Genomic DNA, 7591 nt, shown 5'->3' with positions numbered 1-7591 from the left:
TGGCAGCAACTCAGCTCAAGGTGCTGAACTCAATCTTAGTTGCGGGTGGGCGTAGCCCACCTTCCCATGCGGGAGTTGAACCAGCAGCCTTGTTGTTAGGAGCAGTTGCTCTTACCAGCTGAGCCACCCTGCCACCTGTTGGCAGCTCAGCAGCAGCTCACTGGCCCATGTGGGAATCAAACCAGTGACCCTGTTGCTCAGAGCTCTCACTGTTAACCACCTGAGCCACCAGGCCAGCCCAGAAATAGGAATATTTTTTTAAATTTAAAAAGCTATATAGGTAATATGTCCTGGTTCTACTTTAATACTACTCATTTCTTCCAGGAACAGGAAAACAGAGAGAGAAGAGGGGAGGGGAAGGGAGATTAGACAATGAAAAAAAGCAAACCATGCTGATTTGTTCCTTTTCTCATCGGTACTAGCTGTAGTTGCTGTAGTTGTCACTAAATGAGACAACCCTCTCCTTGGGTCGTTCAGCCTGGTCATTTTATCACCACTTAAGCCACATAGCCCCTCTGACTATTTTTTTTACTTCTTCTTTGTTATCAATTCCATCTGCAGGTTCAAATCCTTGACATCCTTCTTCATTTTCAATAGCAGAGAAAGAAAAAGGCAGAGTCTGATTATTGTCTGGACTAAGCATGTTTCCTTAGATCCTTGCTGGGAGCTTCTGCAGCTTTCTTTGGGCCTGTTCCTATTTTTCTTGCTGATGAATAAAGGCTGTTACATATTAGAGTTATGAACACTACATCTGCCATAAAAGTTAAAATAATTTTTTACTCATTTGCTCAACAAACATTTAGCACTTACGAGGTGTCAGGTGCTATTCTAGATTCTGGGGATTCCATGATTTCAAAAGGATAGATGGGATTTCTGCTTTCACGGAGGGTAAAGAACCATGAAAGCAAATAATAGGTTTAGATTTTGGTAAGTGTTTTGAAGAAACCAAAACGTGATGGGGGAGGTTGTTACTTTAGTAAGGGGTGTAGGAAAAGTCTACTCTGGGTAGGTAATATTTAATCTGGGAACTAATAAAGAAAAGGAGCTAGAATCATGTCAAGCTGAGAAAACTCCTTCCGGGCAGAAGGGATGGCAACGGCAAGTACTCTTCCGCAGGAGTAGACTTGCTGCACCTGAGGGTCTAAATGAAGGTTGTTGAGGCCAAAGCAGAGAGAGCGAGAGGGACAGCCGGGTCGCTAGGCAAAGGTAAATTTAGTTCTTATCTTAGCTGTGATTGAAAACAATGGAATCATTTTATGGGAGTAACATGATCTTATTTATATTATTAAAAGGTCATTCTGGCTGCTGTCTGGCAAATGGTCTGTAAGGAAGCAAGATGGGGCAGGACAGGAAGATCGGCGAAGATTTAGTAGCAGTCCACATAAAATGTGATGCCGGCAGTTGGGTGGTGAAGAGTAAGTAGATCAGCTCTGGACACACTGTGGAGGAGGAGCTCATGGGACTTGCAGCGGAACTGGATTTAGGAAGGAAAAGAGGAATCAGAGATGTTTACCTTTCAACATTGTTTTTGCTTTGCGGGGAATCTTACTAATGTACTAACTTATCAAATGCACAGTCGTCTCTCAGTATCCATGGGGGATTTGTTCCAAGACCAAAACCTTGGATACCAAAATCTGTGGATGCTCAAGTCCCTTGTATAAAATGGTGTAAAACAATGCAGTTGGCCCTTCACATCCGTGGATTTTCATCTGTGGATCCAAAATACTGTTTTCCACCTGAAGTTGGTTGAATCCCCAGATGTGGAACCCACAGATATGGGGGACTGACTGTATTTATTTATAACAAATTTTTCATAGCAAAAACTTGGGCTCTGAATAACTTTGGGGGTTGTTCAATGTTGGATTTGTTTGTTTAATGGATCAAACGGCTGCAAAGATCTCAACTAAACAACTTATCTTGTTGCCATCCTTATTTCTTCAAAACAGAGGACAAGAAATAGAATAATATTTTGACTTAAACAACCTATTGTATTTTACTGTGTATAATGCACACTTTTTTGCTCAAATATCTGAGGGGAATAAGGATGCGTATTATACATGGGTAGTACTAATTATGTTTCCCTGAAAGTTTGGACCAAAAACGTGAGTGCTCATTATACATGGCAAAATACGGTATTTTGTGTTCAGGCACAAGCCTGGGTTTTGGAAAACAATGAATCTAATTCTGTGGAACCCTTGATGGCTTCTTCCAGTTTTTAAAAGCCTTTTTCTCCTGAAAGCTTTATTACTCTTTTGATGCTAAGAAAAAGATCACTGTAGTCACCACATTTGGCAGCATCACATTTTCCACACCGGTTTCCAGTGCTTTCTTTGAACTGGAAATTCAAACACTGATGGTTGTTTGTGTCTCAGTGTTTCCTTTGTTTGACATCCTTATGCTATTTCATTTGTATTTGTGATCATTCAGGCAGGAAGGGGGCAGGAAGGTGTGCATAAGTGAGTGTGTGTGAGCGTGCACTCACTGAGGCACATGTGTGAAGGGGAGAAAGACGAGGGAGAGGAGAGGCAGAGAAGCGCAGAGAGAGAAACAGACAGAGACAGAGATGGAGAGAGGCAGGGCAGAGACAGAGCAGAAAACTAGAGAAACCCGAGAAATGAGTCTGAAGGAATCGTGTTTCCTCTAGCTCCTAGGTTGTAAAACCCGGTGCAGAAGAAACGTTGGGCATTCAGATTTTCAGCAGTGTCTTTTTTTTTTTAAGGTTTTATTGGGGAATTGGGGGAAGGGAACAGACAAGTTGCTGTCCTTTTGTTCTTCAATCTAGTTGTGGAGGACTTTGCTTCACTGAGCAATATCTTTCTATTTGGTGCTACTTTCTCTGTACTCAAGGGAAATTGAGACTTGTGGTTGAGGGATTAAGTGAGGCTTAGGAAGAATGCAGCAGCTAGTGTGATAAAAGACTTGGAGGGGGTTTTTTTTGTTTGTTTTTTTAGCTGAGCCATCCTGCTACCTATTGGCAGTTTAGCAGCAGCTTAGCTCGGGCCGGGCATCGAACCGCTGTTGCTCAGAGCTCAAACTCTTGAGCGAGCTCTTAACCAACTGAGCCACTCGGCTGGCCCTAAGACTTGGAGTTTTAATCTGGTAGTGTTATAGGTTGAATTGTGTCCTCAAAAAAGATATGTTCAGGTTCTAACCCTCTACACCTGTGAATGTAACCTTACTTGGAAATAGTGACTTGCAGAGGTGGTTAAGTTAAGGTGAGGTCATTAGGGTGGGCCCTAATCCAATATGACTGGTGCCCTTCTAAGAAGGGGGAAATTTGGACACAGATACAGTGGGAGAACGTCATATGATGACAGAGGCAGAGGTTGAGTGAGGCAGCCACAAGCCAAGGAATGCCAAGGGGTGATGGCCACCACCTTAAGCAAGGAAGGATTCTCTTTTACCAGTTTCAGAGAGAGCATGGTCCTGCTGATGCCTTGATTTTGGGCTTCAAGCCTCCAGAGCTGAGAGGGAATACATTTCTGATGTTTCAAACTACCCAGTTTGTGTACTTTGCTATGGCCGTCCTAGAAAACTAATGTAGGAAAATCCACTGAGTTATCAGTGTGATATGGTAGCCAGAAAGCTTAATATAAGTTTGAGCTGCACCAATGGGACTATGAACCTCTAGAATGAGAGAGGGGAATGCTGTTATCCCCCCCTATGCCAGTCATACCGCGTTCACATCTGGGTAGTATATTTGGCAGGACATTGACAAGCAAGAAATTGTTCAGAAAATACCCAGAGTGGAGAGGGGAGCCTGGAGCCCTGCCACATCGACACCTGGGCTATTGCAACCTTATGCCAACTTATTTTACTGTTGCAACCTTAACACATAACACTTCCATTTATATACTCAATATATATTCATATATTCAGTCATTCGTTCAAGTATATTTCCCAAGCTGCCTTCTTTTCTCATTCCACAGACAATTTATTCCTGTGGCTTCAGCTTTCATCTTGAACCAGATTTCCCTCATGAGCTCCAGGTCTATTTATCTGACCACCTACTGGACATCTCCACTTCGCTTAATGACCACCAAGCTCAATTTGTCTAAATTGAGTAGTGGGGACTCATTGACTAAAATGGGTCTCATTATTTACCCCATCTTTTCCAGACCTGCTCATCTTCCCTGTGTACCCTATTTCAGTGAAGGGCACTGCTGCCCACCTCATTGCCCACGTCATAACTGTCTGTGTCACAGCTCTCCTGTTGGCACTGGAAATTCCTTAAGGGCTGGGTTTGTGCTTGTTCTTTTCCTGTATCTCCCTCTAGTTCCCAGGACATGTTCTGTTCACAGTGGGTACTCACTTGAGCAAACAGATCATCTCTCTCTTGCTTTATAGTCTCCATGGGAGAGATCCCCAATTGGACTGGGAATAAATCTATTTTAGTGGCGGGACACCACTGAAGCTCAGTGATTTGGCAAATACAGGTTTTTAGGGTGTATTTTAAGAGATTGATGATCAGAATGGCACAGTAGAACATGTGATTTCTTAAAAGAAAAAAAAATCAAAGCAGAAATAGTTTGTACTGTGCTGTTGATAGTAAATTCTTTGGGAAGACCATTGGATCCTACTGTGTCCCCAAACAATTAACAGGAAGATTAATTTGACACTGTGGCATTACCTTGTCCTCCTAGACCTCTAGAAAACATTGGACCATACAGAAAAACAGAAGGGAACCACTCAATTCCTTGCTTTGGGTTTTAAAATAATACTCTTCTCTCCTCCCATCCCCTTTCTCTCCTTCCCCCCCCCCCTTCTCTTTGTTTTCCTCCTCCCTTCCTTTCTTTTCTTCTCTCTTTCTTTCCTTCCCTGTCTCATTCCTGGCTCATGCTTCCTCTTTTCTTCACTCTGCAGTCTTCGGCATTCTGAGTTATCCTTGCCCAGTCTCCCATGATCCCAGAATTCAGCTCTCTCAACTGCGATCTCTTTCTTGACTGCATTTCTTGTGGGCAGAAAGAGCTGCAGCATATCCAGAGAGCTCCTATTTAGGTTATGTCAAATAGCTCAGGTTTCACAAACAGGGTAGATGGCAGATTGGCTTTCTTTCAGAATGGAGGGCTCACCTATCAGAAGAAGGCTGGTTTATTCTTCAACCACTTTCATTCTTTACATTATAATGTTTACCTTGGGTATCTTTTCCACACTCTAAACCTTTGTGGAGGGAAAACCATAGTTTTACTTGGAGAATGACTTTGGTATTTTTCCAGCTAACAAATCTGCACTGCCTGTGCATCAAAGGGAAACTGATGACAATGTGTAAGGTGTGCCTGGGAACGAGAGGATGGAGATGAAGATCAAGAGTGTGGGCAGAGCCTCCTGGGCAAATGGGATTAAGTTGAGTGGGAATTTTTAAGATATTGGAAGGTAATGGTATAGTGAAGGGAACATGAGATTTTGGAAATGGAGACCCCTGTTTGAATCCTAGCTCTGCCAATTAAATGCTGTGTGGCTTGGTCAAGTAGTCAAACTTCTCACCATCAATTATATCATCTGTAAAATGGGTATATAATAATTATTCCACTAAGATGTTACGAGGGTTAATTAAGTAACCGTATGGAAAAGTACCAAGTGGTGTGAACTTAACTGGTCCCAAATATGGGAACTTGACTATTGATGGTTCCTGTCTCTTCCATATAGATTCTCAACCCCTTTTCATATATGTTTTCTCCTCTAAACAATTATTTAAGGACATAGGTTACTTTATTTTTGTGTCACTAGTACCTAGCTTAGGGCGAGTCATTTATTAAATGCTCAAGACAAGTCTGTGGAACACTTGAAGGCATACATGAGTGTCCCTATGGTTGGGATCAACTTGAATTCTGGTCTAATGAGCTACATCCCGCTCTCTTCCTCTCCCTCACTTATCGTGTCCTTTTGTCTTCTGGTACTTTCTAAAGACTCTCACATAACTCAGCCTATTTCTATCCTCTCACTCATACTCATATGAATATATTGAAAATATACCTCCTGAGGCATCATTTTGACTCTCTAGAAAGTGGCTCAGATAATCACTGTAATTACAAAGATATTTGGTTAAACCCTTAAATGAACTGCCTTTCATTCCAAGAGTCAGGAGATTTCAAAGGCAAGGAGCTTGAGTTCCTACAGTTGTCATGGCAACAACAGGCCTTAAGCTCTAGTGTTCTCCTCTCTCTCACCACCTCCCTGCTTCACTTACATCCTTCACCAAGTAAGTCCTAATCTATTCTTCAATGGCTTCAGGCCAAAAGTCTAGGGGTAATGATATTCTTTGAAGTGGATTTAGGGATAATGGGACATAAAGCTAAGGTTATACCACTCTGAATAAAACTGGCACAAAATCTGAGGCAAGAATTCATGGTAGCATCCCACTTTACCAAGACATGTTAGTCAGGGAAACAGGGATATTGGCAACTTTTGCTTTCCTCGCTCCTTCAAGCTAAAATCATTGATTCCTCCTCAGCCAAAGCTGCAATCTCAGCCTTCCAATTTCCTGAACAACTATGTGTCTAGTTGGATGTTCACCAGCAGACTGAGGCCTGCCTGGACCCAAATGGTTAGAGAAGAGAAAAAGGATTTGACAGATACGTTTAAAAGGTAAAATGAGTGGTACTTGTTAAATTGGAAGTGGGGATAAGGAAGAGTAACCACCAGGTTTCTCACTAGGGTAACAGCATGGATACTGGCCTCCATTAAGATCCCACTAAGACTGGAAACTTAACCAAGTTTTCACAAGAGGAGAGGCAGGTTGATGGGGGATCAAAGAGAATTTCCACTTTGCACATGCTGAGGTCCCTGCACAAAACTTAGGCACAAACCAGCCTGTTTCAATTTTGCTTTTTCATATTGAGCTGAAGAGAGGAACCTCCCTACCCCCAATCCTGGCTGATTAGAGGAATCAAATTGAAATGAGGAGGAAAAAGACTTTATTCATAAGTCTCATAATTTTGAAAAATCTCTTGTATAGATCTCTCTAACCTTTCCAATTCTATAACTGTGTTAGATTCATACTATCTATTGGCTGTCTTACTCAGAGTTACTGGAAAGAATCATCAACTATTATGTGAAAAATAAATTCACCACAAATCAACACTTGTAATTTTTAACTGTCTGCCCCTCTTGAGGTTCATGTCAAAACCCCTGTTTGTCGGGCCGGCCGACTGGCGCGTTGGTTAAGAGCTGGCTTGGGACACCAGAGGGCCCCAGTTCGGATCCCACATATGAGGGCCAGTGACACTGCCCTCTACAGCTAAGATGCTGAACAACAGCTCAACATGGAGCTGGGCTGCCGTGAGTCACCGGCGACGGTGTAGGCTGCAGCCCCTGCTGCAGTGGGTTGCCATGGGCTACCGTGTGTAGCCAACAGCCAGCGTGAGTGGCCAGCAGCCGCAGTGAGAGGCCGTCCAGAAGCCGGCGACTGATCTGCTTCACCTGGGAAGAGTGCAATGATGGTGCAAACTTGGGCCAGTGAAGCAATGTCCTCCACAACTAGACTGAAGAACAAAAGAACAAAAGGACAGCAACTTGTCTGTTCCCCTTCCCCCAATTCCCCAGCACTGTTCCCATCCCCCAATTCCCCAATAAAAATCTTTAAAAACAAAAA

Source organism: Hipposideros armiger, unplaced genomic scaffold, assembly GCF_001890085.2.
Source record: "Hipposideros armiger isolate ML-2016 unplaced genomic scaffold, ASM189008v1 scaffold_1313, whole genome shotgun sequence".
Taxonomy (NCBI): domain Eukaryota; kingdom Metazoa; phylum Chordata; class Mammalia; order Chiroptera; family Hipposideridae; genus Hipposideros; species Hipposideros armiger.
Note: the sequence above shows the minus strand (reverse complement) of the source record.